Genomic DNA, 21833 nt, shown 5'->3' with positions numbered 1-21833 from the left:
TATCTTGGTTTAGCTATGGAAAAAGACACCAGAGGCTTAATGAAAAGAGCATTTGAATTTTTGTGATTGAATATCTGTTGGACACCTCTGTAGTTATTAGCCCTTATGGATAGGATTTCAGATTTTTAAAAATTATTTTTAATTGAATTGGTTTTGGAAAACTGGAGATTAAAAACAGTTTTCAAGCCTGTGTTAAGAGATCCCAAAGCAAACTGAGAAATAATGGATTCTTTAAAAGTTTGGTTTAAACCTTGCCCCCTGGCAAGGAATATACCCTTTTCAACATAAATTAGAGTTTTCATATTACAATAGATTTATAGAACTAAGTAAGAAAGAATATCTCTAGTCATATAGGCCACCATACATTCCTTACAATCATTACCTTCCAACATCCATGGCTTTCTTTGTGTTTAGTAGTAAATTTGCTATGAATTAAAGCTTCCTACAGATTCCTTAAGACAATATTCCAAAAGTTACTATATTTTTCAGTTTTTTATCTTTCTCTACACATAGCCAGAACATCAGGTTTCCCAATCCTGCTTCTTTCTCTGCGTTCTTTTACCATCCCAAGTAATTTCTCTATCTTTATAGTATTTGCTATTTTAAAATATTTGTTGGCTGTTATCATGTCAAATCTTAAGTTACTTAGCCAGTTGCTTTAATCTTTCCTCCCAAGCCCCTCTCCCAACCTCACCTCCCCAGTCACTTCATCATTTTTTTTTTCCTTTTCTCTTTACTCTCTCCAATCTTCCACATATTTCTGGAATTGAGTTTATCTAAACCGAATGCACTTTTCCAGGTGCATCATATATCATCCCCTAGGTCTGGGATATGATGGTTCTTTGTATACAGCCCAATGCTAGTGGAGTTTGTCTTTTTTTCTGATCACTGTCAGCATGTTGACTCAAGAGTGTTTTTTGAACATCTCCCGCTGATTCCTGAGGGAGCCTTTCTGCAAGTGGGCTATCCTCTACCTGGTAGTCTATTTTTAAAATGTGATATGGGAGAAAACATGATTTTGTGGACTGTGTTAGAAAACATGTCCAGGTACCACATTCCACCCCCTGCCATTTTTAGAAACAAATCTATTTTCTTGGCATTCATTTTTGTTTAACTATATTTTATTATGAAAATGTAATGGTAGCATATGCAGACAAATTGCTGCTGAGGTTGCCAGAGTGAAAACAGAGATTTTTCTAGCCATATTACAGACGTTTTTTAAAAAGTAGTTGAAAAGTCCAGCACTGAAATTAAAAGCATTCTTTTTTTTTTTTTTTTTTTTTGAGATGGAATCTTGCTCTGTCACCCAGACTGAAGTGCAGTGGTGTGATCTTAGTTCACAGTAAGCTCTGCCTCCAGGGTTCAAGCGATTCTCCAGCCTCAGCCTCCCGAGTAGCTGGGATTACAGGCCACCACGCCTGGCTAATATTTGTATTTTTAGTAGAGACGTGGTTTTACCATGTTGCTCAGATTGGTCTCAAACTCCTGAGCTCAAAGTGATCCGCCTGCCTCGGCCTCCCAAAGTGCTCAGATTATAGGCATAAACCACTGCGCCCAGCCAAAGCATTCTTTATTTAATGTTAACAAGTGAGGTCTTTATATTTTCTTCACCTATTCACTTTTTTAAACTGCTTCTTCTGACCATCAAACTAGTTCACAGTAGGTACAAAACTGAGAGTGAGAAGCAAGAGAAAAGAAATATAAAATTAAATATGAAACTACAAAATTTTAGTAATACAAATTTCAGTTATACAGTTTTTTTCTATATCATCATAAGGAAGTACTACTCAATATAAAAAGGCTATTGCAGCTATTAGATGGAAGTAGGCTACACCGAAATCAACCACAAGTCACTTGAAGCAGTGTAAGAAAAGATTATGTAACACCTATATATCAATAAAGCAAAACTGGATAACTTGTGAGTCTGATGAACTGGGGAAAAACGCTCACTTACATATTAACATATATTTATGTTTTATATATTACATATGTTTTATATGTTAACATAAATAAATAAATATCTATGGAGTCTAAGGGGTTATCAATTATGTAAACCTACTGCCATTGATCTGATAACAGCTTTTCAGAAAATGAAATATATAAAATTTAAACAATTTTCTTTCTTTTTTTTTTTTTTTTTAAATAGAGCCGGGGTCTTGCTATGTTGCCCGGGCTGGTCTCAACCTCTTGGACACAAGTGATCCTCCTGCCTCAGCCTCTCAAAGTGCTGGGATTACGGGTGTGAGCCATTGCACCCGGCCAGATTTAAACAATTTATTTTTGCTAAATGACAACAGCATACATTTATCTGTATAATTACATGTCACTCTCATCTTTGAATTACAACCAAAATTTAACTCAAAACCTCTTTTAATATACTTGGAGTCACTTTTGAGGCTTTATGATGGTATCAAAGAGATAACCACACTGCTTTTAGTTCATTCACTTTCAATTATATATCTCAGTTAATACTACTTTAGTTATATATCAGAACAACAGACCCAAATTAATCTTGAAGAAAGAAATTTATTGGCTTTTGTAAGTTAAAAATATGCAGGTAGGCCTGGCATAGTGGCTCACGCTTGTAATGGCAGCAATTTGGGAGGCTGAGATGGGACGATCTCTTGAGTCCAGGAGTTCAGGACCAGCCTGGGCAACATGGCAAGACCCAGCTTCTACCAAAAAAAATACAAAAATTGCTTCTGTGTGGTCACGCCAAGCCAGCACCTGGGCCTGGAACTGGGCCGCAGCCCCTCAGCTTTGCCCACCGCCTCCCGACCATGGACCCCCGCAAAGTGAACGAGCTTCAGGCCCTTGTGAAAATACGTAAGCAGGATCTGAGCATTCTGCACGCCAAGGAAATGCGCTTCCTGAGGAAGGGGGTGGAGAGCATGGGGGTAAAGTACCACCTGCTACTCAGAAATCTAAATCAGAAGAAAATACCAAGTGGAAAAAAAACCTGACAGTAAGAAGGTGCAGGAAGACTTAAAGACAGACAAACCATCAAGTGAGGAAAGTGATCTAGAAATTGATAAAGAAGGTGTGATTAAATCAGACACTGATGCCCCTCAAGAAATGGGAGATGAAAATGCAGAGGTAACAGAGGAGATGAGATCAGGCAAATGATAAGAAAGTGGCTGCTATTGAAGCCCTAAATGATGGTGAACTACAGAAAGCCATTGACTTATTCACAAATACCATCAAGCTAAATTTGCACTTGGCCATTTTCTATGCCAAGAGGGTCAGCGTCTTCGTCAAATTAAAGAAGCCAAATGCTGCCATCCGAGACTGTGACACAGGCATTGAAATAAATCCTGATTCAGCTCAGCCTTACAAATGGCAAGTGAAAGCACACAGACTCCTAGGCCACTGGGAAGATGCACCCATGATCTTGCCCTTGCCTGTAAATTGTTTTACGATGAAGATACTAGTACGATGCTGAAAGAAATTCAACCTAGGGCACAGGAAATTGCAGAAGAAAGTATGAGCGAAACGTGAAGAGCCAGAGAACAAAGAACAGAAAGAGTTAAGACGGCTCGAGAAGAGCGTGAGAGAGCCCGGGAGGAGGAATAAGCCAGACCACAGTAAGAAGCTCAGGATGGCTCTTTTCCAGGTGGCTTTCCTGGGGGAATGCCTGGTAATTTTCCCGGAGGAATGTCTGGAAGGACCCAAATGCCTGGACTCAATGAAATTCTTAGTGATCCAGAGTTCTTGCAGACACGCAGGATCCAGAAGTTATGGTGGCCTTCCAGGATGTGGCTCAGAACCCAGCAAATACATCAAAATACCAGAGAAACCCAAAGGTTATGAATCTTATTAGTAAATTGTCAGCCAATTGGAGGTCAAGCATAATGCTCTTCTGATAAACAAAGCCCCTGCTGAAGGAAAAGCAACCTAGATTACCTTATGGATGTCGCAATAATACAAACCAGTGTACCTCTGACCTTCTCATCAAGAGAGCTGGGGAGCTTTGAAGATAATCCCTACCCTTCTCCTCCAAATGCAGCTGAAGCATTTTACAGTGATTTGCCATTAGGGTATTCATTCAGATAATGTTTTCCTACTAGGAATTAATCCCTACCTCTCTCCCCCAAATGCAACTGAAGCATTTTACGGTGATTTGCCATTAGGGTATTCGTTCAGATAATGTTTTCCTACTAGGAATTACAAACTTTAAACACTTTTTAAACCTTAAAAATATTTACAACAAATTTAAAGGGTCTGTTAATTCTTATATTTTTCTTTACTAATCACTTTGGACTTTTTTCCTTTGAGTTATTGGGAAGGGAAGATATTTATGTATGGAAGATTATTGCTCTAATTTGAGTGAAACAAAAGTTTATTAGTGCGAGGCAAACAACTCATTTGAGGATAAACTTTGTGTTGGATATGTGGTTCCTGAAGCATTTTTGCTTGTCTTTTTAAATGCTTTATCCTTTTCTTTAAATACTTGTTTCAATAAAACTAACTGGGACCACTAGTATTTCAGTAGGACCTGGGTAGGGACTGGAAGTACTTGGCAGGGCAGTGGCAATCTTGCTGTACTTTAAATAGCATGCATCCTTGGGCAGGTTGCCCTTAAATCTTACCTAGTGGTGAAGGGATTTTTCTTGTAATGCTGCAGCAGAGTTGGAGTACTTAGTTCTGTTCTTGTCCAGTATATCTAATAAATGTTTCATATTATTTCCACATAGGGAAAATAAGGGAATATTTTTCTTTTTATATTTCTATGCTTAAAATTCTCTTTCCTAGTCAAAAAATGCCCAGCTCTGTGTCTGCTTTCTGCTTGTTACATTTTTCTCCCTTACTTTTCTTGGGCTAAAGACAGGCTTTTTCCACCAGCATCATCACTGCTATCATCATTAACAGCATAATTATACAAGCATATTTAATGCTGAGTTTAATTTAATATGTAATACGTAGAGTAATTGTAGGGTAATACCCACAACAACTGTAGTTTCTTACTTGGCCATGAGAACGCTTATTTAAGTGTTAGACTTCCACTCTGGCGAAATCTTGTCATATCAAAAGACACTGGAAAGAGGGACTCCCTTTGTTGTTTGGTCTTCTACTTAGAAAATACCTATTGGAGTCAGAGTTTATCTTGTAGTATTCATCTTTGTATTTTGAAGATAATAAGGTTTGAATTACATTGATATGCACAAAGGGGAAACAATTTTTTTGATTCAATGTGAATTATAAATGAGATAATCCAGTTATTCATTGTAGAGTTGTTGAGACTATAAAAGACTCATTGTCTTTGTATTCAGCTCTTCCTTAAATAGTGTAACCATACCCCCAGCTCTGCTTGCTTTCTTTCCCTCCCCTCCAATGATAAAGAAAATGATAAATTTTCTGTTGTGCATTCAATTCTTATTTTAAATAAGACTAAGTATAAACATTGTACCTGATATTGCTACCTTTCTACCAATGTTTCAATGTAAAGTGCTAGTGCTTAAAAACATTTTCATTGGATAAGACCTTCTGTACTTTGCTTATTTGAAGAATCGGTAGGAGCAGTGAAGTAAATTCTATGGAGTACATTTCTAAAATAGCACATTTCTGGAATCATAAATAAGTTTATTCAGGTTCCTACCCTTTGCTGTACACAAGCAGACAGAAATGCATCTGTTCCATAGATGAGAAAAAGCTATTATGCTGATGGAGCATGCTTTTAAAATCCTTTAAAAATACTCACCATATAAACTTGCATTTGACGCCAGGCGCGGTGGCTCATACTTGTAATCCCAGCGCTTTGGGAGGCTGAAGCGGGCAGATCACAAGGTCAGGAGTTGGAGACCAGCCTGGCCAACATAGTGACTATTGGTATATTTCTCATCATAATTCAAACAGCCAAGTATGAGATGACCCATTTCCCTAAATTCTCCCGCAGAGGTGGGAGAATCTCTTGAACCTGGGAGGCGGAGGTTGCAGTGAGCAGAGATCACTCCACTGCACTCCAGCCTGGGCGACAGAGACAGACCATGTCTCAAAAAAAATAAATAAATAAAAATAAATTAAATAAATTTTTTTTAAAAAACAAAAAAACAAAACAATCCGCAGGTAGTCTTTAGGCACTGTTGGTTAATGATCTCAGAAAGAATCTCAATGACCTGGTTTCTCTCTGTTTGTAGGAATTTTCTCTTCCATACAGTGTCCATTCTCAGCAGGGTTGTCCCTTGGGGAAACTGCAGCAGCTCCATCTCCTTGCCCCTCTTTTATTCCAAAAGTCATGAGAACTTCTCTCTTACAACCCTTACAGAAATCCTCAGCCTGGCTCTTACCTACCCGAATTGGGTCATACATCCTTCCCTGGACTCATCCCTGTGGCCAGTCACATGGGATTAATACTGGGTTACTGAAACCCCTGGGCATGGTCAAAGAAAACTTTGTGTGATGATGGAAATGTTCTATAATCTACTATGTCTTGTACAGTAACAACTAGTCATGTGTGGCTATTGATTACTCAAAATGTGCTTAATGCAACTGAGGAACTAAAATTTAGACTTTCTTTTAAGTCTTTTAAATTTAAACTAAATAGCCACTACTGTATTGGACAGCACTAGAGTTGAGAGTGTGGGTCAAACCTACTTAAATTACATGGATTGAGGAGTCATTCCCCAAAGAAAAGGTTTTGGGAGGAGGAGGTCCTATTTTACCAGAAATGGGAAATACAGATGCCAAGGGGTAAAAGTAACACATGTTCACTACACGTACTCTAAAACTTCAACTTTTTATTAACACCTGTTTGACTGATAGTTTCATTTTACATTGTACAGTGCACATCGTATTACCTACAGTTTTTCTAATGCTTTGTTTTTACTTCATTAGAATGCATACAGTAGGAACTTTGGACAGATAACTGTTCAGGCCTGAATAAGAATCCATCCTAAGCTATCGTTAGGGATTCACTGCTTTTAATTGAATTCTCTTTTATGTACACTGTGTTCATCTTTCAGAAGATATTTTAAATGACATACATGGAACCAAGTTTATATTAAATTTCATGCGGCATTTTTAATACAGGTAACTGAATGACAAAGTAGTAATCAGTTTATAGATATTGCTGATGTCAAACATGTACAGTTACAATTGCATTACAATGTTCTCTTTTGACTGAAGTATGCAAATTTTCTCTTTGATGCTGACTTATTCATTGATTCAACCAACCTTCCAAGACAGACAGGGTTCTTGCCCTCATTGAGCTTCTAATTCTCAATTTTGTGAAAATATGAGATACCATCCATGTTAGACTTGAAACAAAATAGACCAAATTAATACTGGTTTATTGCAGAAAATTTAGAAATATGAAGACATAATTAGTGGAAAATAAAAAGTATCTATAATCCCATCACACAGAAACAACTACCATTAATGTTTTAGTACATATTTCTTTAAAAAGTATATGTATATGAGTACTTACAGTCATTTGTATAAGGATGAGAACCTGCTATAGATAATCCTTTAAAACTTAATTTTTTTTTTTTTTTAAGATGGAGTCTTGCTCCGTCACCAGGTTGGAGTGCAGTGGCGTGATCTCAGCTCACTGTAACCTCCGACTCCCTGGTTCAAGCAATTCTTCTGCCTCAGCCTCCCAAGTAGCTGGGATTATAGGCATGCACCACCATGCCCAGCTAATTTTTGTATTTTTAGTAGAGATGGGGTTTCACCATGTTAGCCAGGATGGTCTCGATCTCCTGACCTCATGATCCGTCCGCCTCGGCCTCCAAAGTACTGAGATTGCAGGCGTGAGCCACTGCGCCTGGCTGAAAACTTAATTTTTACATAATCACATGGACTTTAAAAACATCGTGTTTAATGGCTGCATAGCATTCCATTGTGTGAATAAAATATATATATCTCTCTCTAAAAAGTACAACTGTTAGGTAAAAAGGATATGAACATTTTTTAACATTTTAAAGATTTTGGAAATTACAAGTTCCATGTAGGCAAAGGTTTTTGTCTGTTTTGTTTACTGCTAAATACCAGTGTGTAGGACAATGTCTAACACCTAGAGTATATTTAATAAATATTTGTTCAATGAGCAAGTGACTATTGGTATATTTCTCATCATAATTCAAACAGCCAAGTATGAGATGACCCATTTCCCTAAATTCTCATCAACTTTGGGATTTACATTTTTTTCTTTTCAGTTTTTTCTTTTTTTTTTTTTTTTTTTTTTTTTTTTTGAGACGGAGTCTCGCTCTGTCACCCAGGCTGGAGTGCAGTGGCCGGATCTCAGCTCACTGCAAGCTCCGCCTCCCGGGTTCACGCCATTCTCCGGCCTCAGCCTCCCGAGTAGCTGGGACTACAGGCGCCCGCCACCTCGCCCGGCTAGTTTTTTTTTGTATTTCTTAATAGAGACGGGGTTTCACCGTGTTAGCCAGGATGGTCTCGATCTCCTGACCTCGAGATCCGCCCGTCTCGGCCTCCCAAAGTGCTGGGATTACAGGCTTGAGCCACCGCGCCCGGCCTTCAGTTTTTTCTTTTTTTTTTTTTTCTTTTTTTTTTTTTTTGAGAGGGAGTCTCGCTCTGTCGCCCAGGCTGGAGTGCAGTGGCCAGATCTCAGCTCACTGCAAGCTCCGCCTCCCGGGTTCACGCCATTCTCCTGCCTCAGCCTCCCCAGTAGCTGGGACTACAGGCGCCCGCCACCTTGCCCGGCTAGTTTTTTGTATTTTTTAGTAGAGACGGGGTTTCACCGTGTCAGCCAGGATGGTCTCGATCCTGACCTCGTGATCGGCCCGTCTCGGCCTCCCAAAGTGCTGGGATTACAGGCTTGAGCCACCGCGCCCGGCCTTTCTTTTCAGTTTTGTAGACAGAAGATGGTATCTCATTTCAGCTTTTGTTCTAACTTATTTACTTTGTCCAGAAGTACAAATTGTGTCCAATCATGCTTACTTAGGCAAAAACAAGTTCTACAGGGTAAGAAACTTGTAGCCTGATTTTGGCTGAATATCTCAAAATCTTAAAATTTTGACTAAGCAAAATCCAGCAGGATTATGTGTTTGGGAATCATATTTCAGTCCACTAAGAAATCATATGACTAGAGAAGTCACTAAGCCTACTTTATCTCATAACATATTAACATATAAAAAGCCTTTAAATGCAGGTATTTGTGTTTTAATAAATCACCAAATAGAGAAATCTAGAGAACTGTGATGACTCTGCCTAATATTTAGCTCTCCCTATTCTCTGAAGAACTTTTTTTCTTCATGCCCTAAATGTAACTTGTAGTCTAACACATAAGCACAATCGAAGTTTATTATAAAAACTACAGAGAAAATTCAAATAAACCAACATTGGGAGCTCCAATCAAATCTCATGTGGAACTATAACTAGGACCTAGAACACGAACATCTCATGGGGGCTGTCTCCTCTCACCGAGCATCTGCTTTTCTTCTCTTGCTCTTGCCCCTACTCAATCTCTCTCTGTCTCTCTTTTTCTCCTCTCTCTCTGTTGCAGCGCCTGCCCATGTCCAAACATGGCTCTGCACTGGCTTTAGATCCCTTTCCTATTCAAGCACTTCACTAACTGTGCTCCAGTTCCAAATAAGAGAATTAGATTCACTTCTCTTGGGGAGGTAACTGTCCTCCTTCTCCAGCCCAATCTGCTATGACCCTAGGGAAGGGATCCCCTACTTCAAATATGGGAGCAAAGATGCCCTACTGATATGGGACTAGTTAAAGAAGAGGGGTTAGATCTGATAAACATCCTAAAAGGCATATGTCACAATATGCCTGCACTTGTTAGATACTAGGATACAACTATAGGTAGAAAGTGGCTCCTATTACATAATAATTCATTAATCTAACTTGAGTATACAATTTAAATAATCTCCCAGCCATTATTTAAAAATCATTTATGATAATCAGCAGTTTCTACAAATCTAGTTTTAATTCCATTGCTAAGCTTCACTGTATTTATTTTTCAACTTAAGTGTTTTACCATTTGTCCATGTCAGAGATCTTTGATTCCACAAAAACAATTTTTTAAGTTTATTTTTTGTTCTACTAAGTATAGGTTCTTATTTCTAGTTATTTTTAACTGAGCTGCTATATCTTGCAATTTTAGTACTTTCTTGCAGTACTGTTTTTCTCAAAATTACCTGACTTTGCAAAAATTTCATAAATGAACAGAACTACCTCTTGCAATGCCACATTTCAAGCATTTTTGAGATAATCTATTACCAACTGTGCTCTCTATACTAAGCAAAATGATTCATCTAAACTAGTGATTTGATGATGTACACATTTTTTCCATCTTTTTCATTTTCTTTGCATTTCATAATTTTATATTTTCCCCCCTTCAATTCTGTTGCAATTCAAGTCTATTATGGAAAGAATTAAATCATTTTCTCTTTCTCATTTAACTAATTTCTGACAGTTAATCTTTCCAGTTCTAACTAGGGTGATTTTGAGGAAAGAGAAAACAAATTACGTTTAAGTTACACCTACGAACAATAAACTATTTAAATCAAGCCATCTCCATCATTAATATCTATAATTCTGGCCATATACTCCGGGTCTTGCAATATATTATACATGGCTAAATTTACAGGATTGGTCAAGTTGCAGTTTTATTACTTCTCCTATTCAGATGTATCCTCAAATTGTGGCAATATGCATGACATGACAGCCTTCCTTAATGACTGATGGAGATAGTTTCATCATGGTTCAGACCACCGTGATGAGCATCAATCACTAAGACAGCCAAAGATGTCAAAGCTGCTAAGATGCTCTTTAATCCAGCAATCCTAGGAAGTCACAACTGTCAGCACAGATCTAAGCAATTGTCTAGCTTGGTGGTCCCTAACTTCTTCCAGTTAGAAAACCTGTATTAGACCAGAAAACACCCTTGAAGAATTCCACTTTTATTAAATGCATATACATTGGCCATCACCAGGTATATTGTAACAAATACCATTTTCGATGTTTTACATATTGCCTTGACCCCTTTTACCCATTTTCTCTGAGAACTGCTCCCATTCCTATAGAGGTGGCCACTTGTCCTATATTTGAGGTTAGAAATCTTTGTAAATAAATTTTAAATTTACTAATTATAGTAACACTTATTCAAAGAAATAAGTGTAAAACATGCTATTTATTCAGTCAACAGATAGTGCTTAGTGCAGGGCCGGGCATAGTGGCTCATGCCTGTAATCTCCAGGGAGGCCGAAGCAAGTGGATCACTTGAGGTGAGGAGTTCACAACCAGCCTAACCAACATGGTGAAACCCCATCTCCACCAAATTACAAAACTTAGCCGGGTGTGGTGGTGCATGCCTGTAATCCCAGCTACTTGGGAGGCTGAGGCACGAGAATCGCTTGAATCTGGGAGGCAGAAGCTGCATGAACCGAGATTGTGCACTGCACTCCAGCCTGGGCAGCAGAGTGATACTGCGCCTCAAAAAGAAAAAGAAAATAGTCCTCAGTGCTTCAAACAAATTGAGAACCACTGATCCAGAAAATATACTTGTTATAAAATTCACTCTTACCTTAATAATTCAGATAATTGAGGAAGAAGTTTTTTGTTGTTTTATTCTTTACTTAACATTATTGATCAACCTGATTATCTACTTTAGCTAATATACACAGACAAAACCTGTAATTTTATAGGAGGCCATGTCTCAGGTATCACAATTACCCTCCCATGATTCAGGTATGGTAAAATTATGAATATATTTCTCTGAGGTGCAGTAAAATAGTATATTTATTACTTCCTTAACATCTCACTCATAGGTGGTTACATTTTGAAAGATTATTAACTAGGCTGTGTAGGCAAGCACAATAATTTGACGTCAGGAAGCTATTATCTGAGCTAGCCTCCCTCCTGCTAGGGTTCAAGGATATTATTTACAGAAATGAACCAGTGTACTATGTTTAACACATTCTTTGAACATTTGTGCCTGTACTATGTTAGGTTTTCCTGTTTAAGTGTTTCTAAGTATGAGTTCATTAAAAATTTTTTCCCACCTACTTTTTTTCCCTTAATTCCATTAGGCTTTTTAAATTCCTACACTGGCTTTCTAATATATCAATTTTGTACTTATCTATACCAAATGAGAATTCTCACCTTCTTCAAAATCTGATTCAAAACTTACTTCCTTTAAGAACTTTTCAGAATAAATGCCATGACTTTGCACTTCCTCTAGAGACTCCCTAAGATTTCAAATGTTCTATCATCTTTTTTTGTTACAGCATATATATCATGCTTATTATATATTCAGTTTGAACTGCTTTATGCTTTGCATTTTTTTTTTTTTTTTTTGGTAATTGCAGTTACTTCCGTATTTCACAGATGTATGTATGTGCTTGCTGCTCTCTACATCTTGATAATGCTTTGCTTCAGCCTGATGCAACATGGCCTGTGCGTTTTTTGTTTTTTCTTTTTTTTAAATTTTGTTAGACAGTGTTCAGTACCATTTATAACTGTTGACTAAGCAACTAACAAATTTTTCCCAAAGAAGAGTGGCAATGCACTTTGCGGTTTGTTAATTCATTAATTTACCCTTTAAAGATTATGGATTGATCAACTCCTGTGCTCCTGGCACTGTGCTAAGCACTTGAGATACATCAGAAAAAGAGAGAGACTCAGCTATAGAGTTGATAATATGAACCAAGACAATCTGTTCAAGGCACTTGAACCATTGCACTATCCAAACATTGTTCCAATGCTCACGCTATCCACAGAGACTAGAGTATCACTAGTCCCCGTCCCTTTTTCTTTTCTCTGTAACCTACTTATTGCTATTAACACAGTCAAGGGACAGGTAGATAACTGTGAGAAATCTATATATTTTCAAAGGGAAGTGAGTAGTGAATCACATATTCATTATCTTGACCTTGGAGCAGGTCAGAGTAGATACAGAAGAAAGGAATGTTACCTGCTGCCAACTATTGTTAAGAGAGTACAATGTGAGATCCACCCCTAGTGCACTAGTTGATGTATTGCTGTAAAATCTCTAGGTATTCCAGCTGTAAGAAATACATCAGCTAGATATCTCAACAATAAATATATTTGAAATTATAGTTGTCAGAGAAAAGCTTGAGAGAACTACATATGCTTTTTAAACTCTATTGTTCCTCCTTTATGTCTTAGAGTTCACCAATATCATTATTAATATTTACTGTTAATTGCCTATGTATATTACTTAATGCCAGCACAGCCTTACAGAGGTGCTGTTTTAAATGACAAATATAATGATTAGTGGAATGATGATTAAACATACACTATAAGCCTAGCACCTTCATAAAAATCTCAGAGCTCTTTACAACAGCAATAAAACAACAAACTGAAATAACAGCTGTGCAAATCATAAACTAGTTTAAAAAGATGACACTTAGGAGTTTAAGGGTTTTTTGAAGCCCATAAATAAAAAGATGTAAAGTTTCATGCTCATGAAAACTAGCTTTTAGAAGTTGCCAATGGAGGATAGTAGACTAGGTGACCTAACATTTATCTTCAAATCACAATGGCTATGTTGAAATGGATGGAATACCATATATATGTCTTAGGACTGTTATTTGATTTTCTTAGGCAGAATTGTCAATTGACCAATTGTTTTACATTTAACTTGCAAAAAAAATAGATCATAAGAAAATAAGCTTATGATAAGGATTTTTATTTTGAAGAAATTTCAAGTACTCTTAATCTAAATCCTCTATACCTTCTATATTTTACGATAACCATAATATTCACTGTGATGATCTGAGATACTGTAGAATTGCATTTATCAAGCTACTTGACTATATTCACTGTAATTCACTTACTTCAGCAAGAAAACGAAACAAAAGTTTGCTATAAAAGGTGATATTGGCTGGTGCATGAGGTAGTATCTGAGCTCCCTTGACACTGTAAGGTCACCGCAACCAAAGGTTCATTACCACATTGTGAGGAGTCAGCTTCAATGTATAAGCTGCTATCCAGAGAAAACTAAAGAAACTAAAGAAAGCAGACCAATCATTAATTGTGTGTGTTGTATTAGTTTGCTAGGGCTACCATAACAAAATACTACAGACTGCGTGGCTTAAGCAACAGAAATCTCTCACAGTTCTGGAGGCTAGAAGTCTGAGATCAACGTGCTGGCAAGGTTGGTTTCTTCTGAGCCCTTTCTTCTTGGCTTGCAGATGGGTGCCTTTTCACTGTTCTCACCTGGTCTTTCCTCCGTGTGCACGTACCTCAGCTGTCTCTCAGTGTGTCTGAATTCCTCTGTTTATGAGGGTACCAGTCAGGTTAGATTAGGGCCCACCCTCAGGGCCTCATTTTAACTAATTACCACTTTAAAGGCACTGTTTCCAAATATAGTCACATTCTGAGGTACTGGAAGTTAAGGTATTAACATATGAATGTGGGGGACGGGGCACAATTTAGCCCATAACATATGTTGTAGTGAGTTGAACAGCGTCCTTCTACCCCCTGCTAATAGCTCTGTCCACTTGGAACCTCAGAATGTGACCTTATTTGGAATAAGGGAGCTAAATGATTTGAACACATGGATACAAAGAGGGTAACTGCAGACACTGGGGCTGACTTGAAGGTAGAGGGTGGGAGGAGGGGGAGGATCAGGAAAAATAACTAATAAATACTAGGCTTAATACTTGGGTGATGAAATAATTTATACAACAAACCTCCATGACACAAGCTTACCTATATAACAAAGCTGTACATGTATCCCTGAACTTAAAATAAATGTTAAAAAAGGCCGGGCTTGGTGGTTCACGCCTGTAATCCCAGCACTTTGGGAGGCCAAGGTGGATGAATGACTTGAGATCGGGAGTTCGAGACCAGCCTAACCAACAGGGAGAAACCCTGTTTCTACTAAAAATACAAAATTAGCCAGGCATGGTGGTGCGTGCCTGTAATCCCAGCTACTCGGAAGGCCGAGGCAGGAGAACCACTTGAACCCGGGAGGTGGAGGGAGGTTGCAATGAGCCGAGATCACACCATTGCAATCCAGCCTGGGAAAAGAGCAAATCTCCACCTCAAAAAAAAAAAAAAAAAAGTTAAGAAACATTTCTTTAAATAAAATTTTTAATTTTATAATGAAAGGAAAGAAAGAAAACATGGAGGGGAAGGTGATATGAAGATGGAGGCAGAGATTGGAGTGATGTGTCTATAAGTCAAGGAAAACCAAGGATTGCTAACAGCTGTACAAACTTAGGAGAGAGACATGGAACAGATTTTCCATCAAAGCCTCCTGAAGAAACAAAACTTACAACTTGATTTCGGATTTCTTGCCTTCATAACTGTGACAGAATAAATTTCTGTTGTTTTAAGCCACCCAGTTTGTAGTCACTTGTTAAAGTAGCCACAGGAAACGAATACAGTTATTGGTACTGGAAAATAATAAACACACCTACCACATACCAATGACTTCCATGTACAAGGCATTATTTAGGTATATATCGTCTCTCTAATCAATGAAGAAACTGAGGCTTAAAGAGGTGTAAGGTGGCCAGGCATGGTGGCTCACGCCTGTAATCCCAGCACTTTGGGAGGCTGAGGAAGGTAGATCACTTGAGGTGAGGAGTTCAAGAGCAGCCTAGCCAACATGGTGAAACCCCATCTTTACTAAAAACACAAAAATCAGCCTGGCATGCTGGTGGGTGCCTGTAATCCCAGCTACCTGGGAGGCTGAGGCAGGAGAATTGCTTGAACCTGGGAGGTAGAGGTTTCAGTGAGCCGAGATCATGTGACCGTACTCCAGCCTGGGTGACAGAGTGAGACTCCATCTCAAAAAAAAAAAAAAAAAAAAAGGAGTAAGAAGGAAACTTCTCTGGTAGCCACAAATAATAAATGTCAAGCTAACAGTCAAACTGACAATCAATTTGACTCTATGTTGTGGTCATTCTATGATGCTGTACTGAACTGGCAGACAAGAGTATCTTGAGGCTATAATGAATTAAAGATTTTGTGCTTAAATGGTTCATTTCATTGAACTTAGACAGTGATTCTCGGAGGCGGTTATAGAAAAGCACAAGAAGCAAGTAGAAGAGGTATCTCCCCTTGATATTGTAGGGAATACCTGCACCAGCATCATCCCGTATCTTTCTCTTCTAACCATCCTACACCTAATGGGGTTTCTCTTATTTATTTCCTTCCTAAAGGCTCTGCTGAACCCACTATCACCTGTAGTTTAACGTTGAACAGGAATGTACTCTTCCTTGACATGGACCTAAGAGGCCAATTTCAGTTTTTAACCTTGATTTTCCCTTAGATCCAGATCTCTATGCCTTGTAACCAAAATATGATTCCTAGTTTGCTTCTTTATTGTTTTTGACTCTGGAAATCCTGAGCAGAGCCTGTGTTCATTGTGGGTAAGTAGATGAGGAATGAGGACTGAGATGCCACCTGGAATTTTACATGAGCATTCTTATCCCATCTATTTATAAGGTTTGCCTTTTCTCTATTTATAGCCCTAGAGAGACTCCCTCAATCTTTTTTTTGAGACGGAGTCTCTCTCTGTTGCCTAGGCTGGAGTGCAGTGCCACAATCTCAGTTCACTGCAACCTCTGCCTCCCGGGTTCATGCCATTCTCCTGTCTTGGTCTCTGGAGTAGCTGGGACTACAGGTGCCTGCCACCATGCCCAGCTACTTTTTTGTATTTTTAGTAGAGACAGGGTTTCACTGTGTTAGCCAGGATGGTCTCAATCTCCTGACCTCATGATCTACCTGCCTCGGCCTCCCAAAGTACTGGGATTATAGGCATGAGCCACCATGTCTGGCCAACTCCCTCAATCTTAACCTCTTACCAGGCTCCAACTAGTAATCTTTGTCATTGTATTAGTCCATTCTCACATACTATAAAGAACTACCCGAGACTGGGTTATTTATGAAGAAAAGAGGTTTAATTGACTCACAGTTCTGCAGGAAGTGTGGCTAGGAGGCCTCAGGAAACTTACAATCATGGCAGAAGGGTGAAGGGGAAGCAGGTGTGTCTTCACATGGTGGCAGGAGAAAGAGAGAGAGAGTTAAGGGGGATGTGCCACACACTTTTAAACAACCAGATCTCATGAGAACTCACTCACCCTCACAAGAATAGCAAGGAGGAAATCTGCCCCTATGATCCAGTCACCTCCCACCAGGTCCCTCCCCCAACACTGGGGATTACAATTCAACATGAGACTTGGGTGGGGACAGAGTGCCAAACCGTATCAGTCATGTTCATGGAGCTCAGTTTTCCTAACTTACAAGTCTGAACCATAAAAGAGAGAATATTCTTATGGCTTAGATTATTTTTGTATATATATTTTAAGGTCAGGGTATGTATTTATTTTCTATCACCTCAAGAGCCTACAGAATTGTCAGTATCATCTGAGTGTGCAAATAAAAGTTGATTAAATAACCAACAGAATGGTAGCTGTGGAACTTCTGGAGTCATCCTGGCAAGTAGAACCTTTCAGGTCTAGCCTTTAAAATTAAAACAATGCATGTCTCTTTTTAATTTATAGTTGCAAAAAACAAAAGGTGTCCAAATTCTACAAGACAGACAAGATACATTTACCTCATAAAATACTTTTGCTGAATTATCCAACTATCCTTTGATTCTCTGGATATAACTATACTTGTGAACAGACTGAAACCCAAATTAGAATTCAAAATTTGATACAGTGTGGTAAGACAGACCACAGTGGCCTCAGACCTAAATTTAAATAAATAATGAAGTTATAAAATAAACACACTCTATGTATCCTGCATTGCAAAAAATGTATGAATATTGTCCAATTATGTCTTCATGGTACCATACAATTTGGCAGGATCTGGATTGAGTCCTGTGCTAAGTGATAAGCAATGTACCAACCAATGTCTCCCTTTCCTGGGGTCCTAATTCTCATGATCGGAAGAAAGGCAGATTCTCTGAGCGAGCCTTCATCCTTTTATAATGGCGTCTAGTGTTACACTCAGCAACTATTGAAGAAGCTCTCCAGTCTCAATCTGATTGCTCCGGTGCAGGGACAGCTCAACAACAAGGAAGGTCACTGAAGCAGCAGATGGAAAAATGAAACGTTTCCACAAATTTCTAGAGGTAGCCCAACCAGTTTAGGAACCTAAAACTAAGAGTGGGACATAGTGACAGTAAACATTACTGTCATGATATCATAGTGTTTATTGTCAGGACCTTACAGAAAAAGCAGACAGCCTGGGCACAAAGGGGCTGACATGGCAGTTCGGGTGAGGTGAAGAAGAGACCCCTCTAGTGGGGTACCGTTTTTCTGTTACGCATTGGCCAGTTTGGCCTCTCCTCATTCCACACAGTGAGCCTGAAATGTGGTGTGATCTTCCTACTCCCGTTTTCCAGATGCAGTCTGGCATTCTAACACCTGTGTTGCTGACCTAATTTTCTTTATGCTTTCTTGACCTCACCTCAGCCTCTGAACTGTGCTCTTTACCTGAGGCCCTTGGCCTGGTGACCTAAGTGATCATTTCTCTGGATTCTATTCACAACAATTAACCTGCTTATAAAGTTCCAGCCAGCAGGACTTGGGCTACTTCTGTTGTCATTCATCCCACTGGGTGCTTCTCTATGCCTGCTACCCCAGAGACAAGTGGCCTAGTGCCCTCCTGATAATGCCGGGTGCTTTTGCTTTTAGAAAGAGCTTCACAAAAAGCTTTTGTGCTGGTAACTGTAGACAAGGCAATCTATTCAGTAAGAACCAAACAGTAAAGCAAGCCTGGCAGGCAGAAAACAAAACAAAACAAAACAAAACAAAACCACAACTTTAGACAACAAGAGTTGAATTAATTAAGTCAGTTATCCTAGGACAACTTTAGTTGCTAAGAATGCAGTCTCTGGAGTCAAACTGCAGGGTTCTGCCCCTGGCTCCATCACTTGCTCTGTGACCTTATGCAAATTATTTAACTGATTGATGCCTCAGTTTCCACATCTGTGAAAAGAGAATAGATGTGTTGGAAAGCTAAAAATGAGAGTATACATGTATACATCTACAACAGTACTGGCATACAGTAATTGCTCAATAAATTATTCATGGTTTGACAGAATCCATGGGCCCATTTCCTCTACCTTAGACACAACACCATCAGCTTACTTGAGAAAATGCCCTGGTCTGGAGTAGGGAGAGAGAGCCAAGGTGAGCTCTTATTAACTGTTTATGTTAGGACATTATGTGAACTATTCTGTTTCCTACCCCAGCCTTATCCTATGGTAGGAAAAGAAAACTAGCCTAACCTGGTAACAATGACTTAAACATTAAATAATAACTAAAGCAGGTAAATTGAGCAAGAGATACCTGCCTCAGCAGAGGCCTTACAAAAATCAAAGTCAGACTCGGTCTACCCAGCATGCCAAGCAAATCTCCACAATGCTCCAGTGTTTCTAAACAGGGGCATTCTTGGCTTTATTGATAAGACAACACCCTTTCTTTATCCAGGCTGTTGCAGGCATTAGGGGTGCCTTAGCACGTCTAGGTCCTTCCCACTAAATGCCAATAGCATTCCTCAGTTATTCTGATAATACCAGACGCCTGATACAACACATACATGCACAAACACATAAATACACAAATGTACATGCATTTCAGAAGTCCCTTTAGAGAAGTGATACCAACCCAGATTGGGAACTGCCACTGTGACAATATAATCACATGGATTGTTCAGGAAATAGGCTTTCTGGAAGGAAATATGTACTATGATGTCAAAGGAAGATGAGGGTTGGCTAAACTCACTTATTAGCCCACATCTGGGAAAGTAATAGCTAACACATTAACACTGGGGTGAAGTCACTTTTAAGAAAAGATGGTAGATTGTGCATGCATTTTTGTTCCAAATTATTTTACAAAATGCTGATTATTCTGTTTTTATTCATTAAACAAGGGTTTATTAAATGCCTACTGAGTACATACCATTACTATATGCATGTCCACTTTAAAAGGTTTAGTTGAACCAGGACAGAGCACAATAAGGTTCTGGCATCCTTGAATATAATTTCTAGTTTATTTAGTAGCCATGTCTGAAATGACAACTTAAATTTGAGTTCCAAGTAGTGACCATTACCAAATATAGCTTAAAACCATTTTTTTACTTTTTGTTATTTTTGTGAAGCTAAGTTTAACTTGGCAACATTTTCGTGAAAGTTTCAATGCTTTTTGGCCTGAACAATTGCACTAAATAATCCTAACAAGGTTGAAGCAAGCACGTGGTTATTCAGACACAGAAATAAAATCCAGACGTACACAGGGACATGCCTCAAAGGTTTTGAGCTCCCATAGTGCTTACTGTTTGTGCTATATAGACTTGCCACTAAGAGCTCCAGCCAACATTTAGTATATGAAAGTTAAACCATTTGGTGGGCTTTCTCCTCTACATTATCTCCACAAATGGAATATCTAAAGCCTTGGCTGCTGTGAATGGAAATAGGAAGCTTTTGAGAGAAGAAATGTATGCAATATAGCAAAAGAGGTGAAAGAGGTTCAGACCTCAAAGAAAGTAATAGAGAAGGAGGGTCAGAAACTGCAAGTTGAGTGTGAAAAAGCAGAGTGATGGATTATAGAGCAGAATGGGGAAAGACATGGTTAAAGGATTCTATTACCACAGGAGGTAAGGAAATTACTTTTTCTTATAGAGAAAAGAAATATTATAAACCAGAGTGTTATGTTTTCAGTATACTGAATGGTCTCATGTCCTTTTTGTGTATTATAGGCCAGAGGCTAATCACAGGTGAAGACGAGACAAGGGAATTCTGAAACAAAACAAAACAAAACAAAACAAAACAAAAAAAACAGACAGGTTATAGAATAAGAGTAAAGAAAATGGGAGTAAAATGAAGTTGAAGAGTGAGGCCAAAATAGAAAAACAAAACATGGTAAAGGAAGGTATAAGAAAAAGAAAAGAACTTAAAAAATAATTTTATGCTTTCCTAAGAATTTAGAGTCATCTTATTTTTAGAAAATAAACCTACTGAGCAGTACATTTTACATTTTTAGTGCTACCCACTGAGATACTAAAACATAGTTCGGGCAGATCTAGTCTTTACATTTCACCATTCACATTCTGAGATCAACTTTAACATAGTAATGATCATACTAGAACATCATACTTGGATATATTTAATTAAATTTCATAGAGTATTACCTTTACTTCTCATAAGGCTTGGGATCTCTTGCACTTAAAATTTAAAGGTACATGTGAATTTTACACAAACCTATCTACTTTTCCTCTAAAAGATAATGCAGTAATAGCCCCTGACAGAATTTCCTTTGGAAGATATATTTTTCTTAGTAAGAGAAATCAACCAAAGACAACTTTTAAATATTTCTAACCAAGAGGACTGCAATATTCAATCAAGTTAATGTTATCAGTGTGGTGATTATTTGAATATCTTTGATGTCAGAGCCATGCCTCAGAATTTCAAAATTCACTTGACTTTGAAATCAAAGCATACATGCTTTTTTCCTACTGTAATATAAAATATATATTAAAATTTTATCAAAAAATTGAACACACAAAAGGAAACTGCAAATTTTGCCAAGGATTTTGATAAAAATTTAATTTGTTTTCAAATATCTTATTATCTATGAAATATATAAAACATAAGCTAACTGTGAATGTGGGGTATATTTTACTATTTGTATGACAAAAGACTGAAGTTTTCCTGCCCTAGGTTTACATTAGCATGTGCATTTTTAAAAGGCAGTAGTATGTATTACAATGCGGAAAATATCGGTCCAGGATTTGCACATCCTGTTTAGCTTCAATCCTGGCTTTGTCTACTAGCTATATGATTTCTTTAAATTTTTTTCTCTTTTCAACTAGGAATAGTATGCTTCCTACCTAGCTGGTTGGGCATAAAAAGATGTTTTAAACCAAATCTATAAAAA

General features: G+C 38.2%; 1 protein-coding gene and 1 pseudogene across 25 annotated transcripts in view; both read left to right on the top strand.

Moving 5' to 3' along the window:
• The window catches only part of LOC105482716 (adhesion G protein-coupled receptor L2), a 684023-nt gene that overhangs the window by 408995 nt on the left and 253195 nt on the right, over positions 1-21833 (top strand). The gene's annotated exons all lie outside the window — the stretch shown is intronic.
• Positions 2055-3911, top strand: LOC105482719 (hsc70-interacting protein pseudogene; annotated as a pseudogene).

The sequence above is a fragment of the Macaca nemestrina genome, chromosome 1 (genome assembly GCF_043159975.1).
Source record: "Macaca nemestrina isolate mMacNem1 chromosome 1, mMacNem.hap1, whole genome shotgun sequence".
Lineage (NCBI taxonomy): Eukaryota > Metazoa > Chordata > Mammalia > Primates > Cercopithecidae > Macaca > Macaca nemestrina.
Note: the sequence above shows the minus strand (reverse complement) of the source record. Positions and strands in the feature narration are given on the sequence as shown.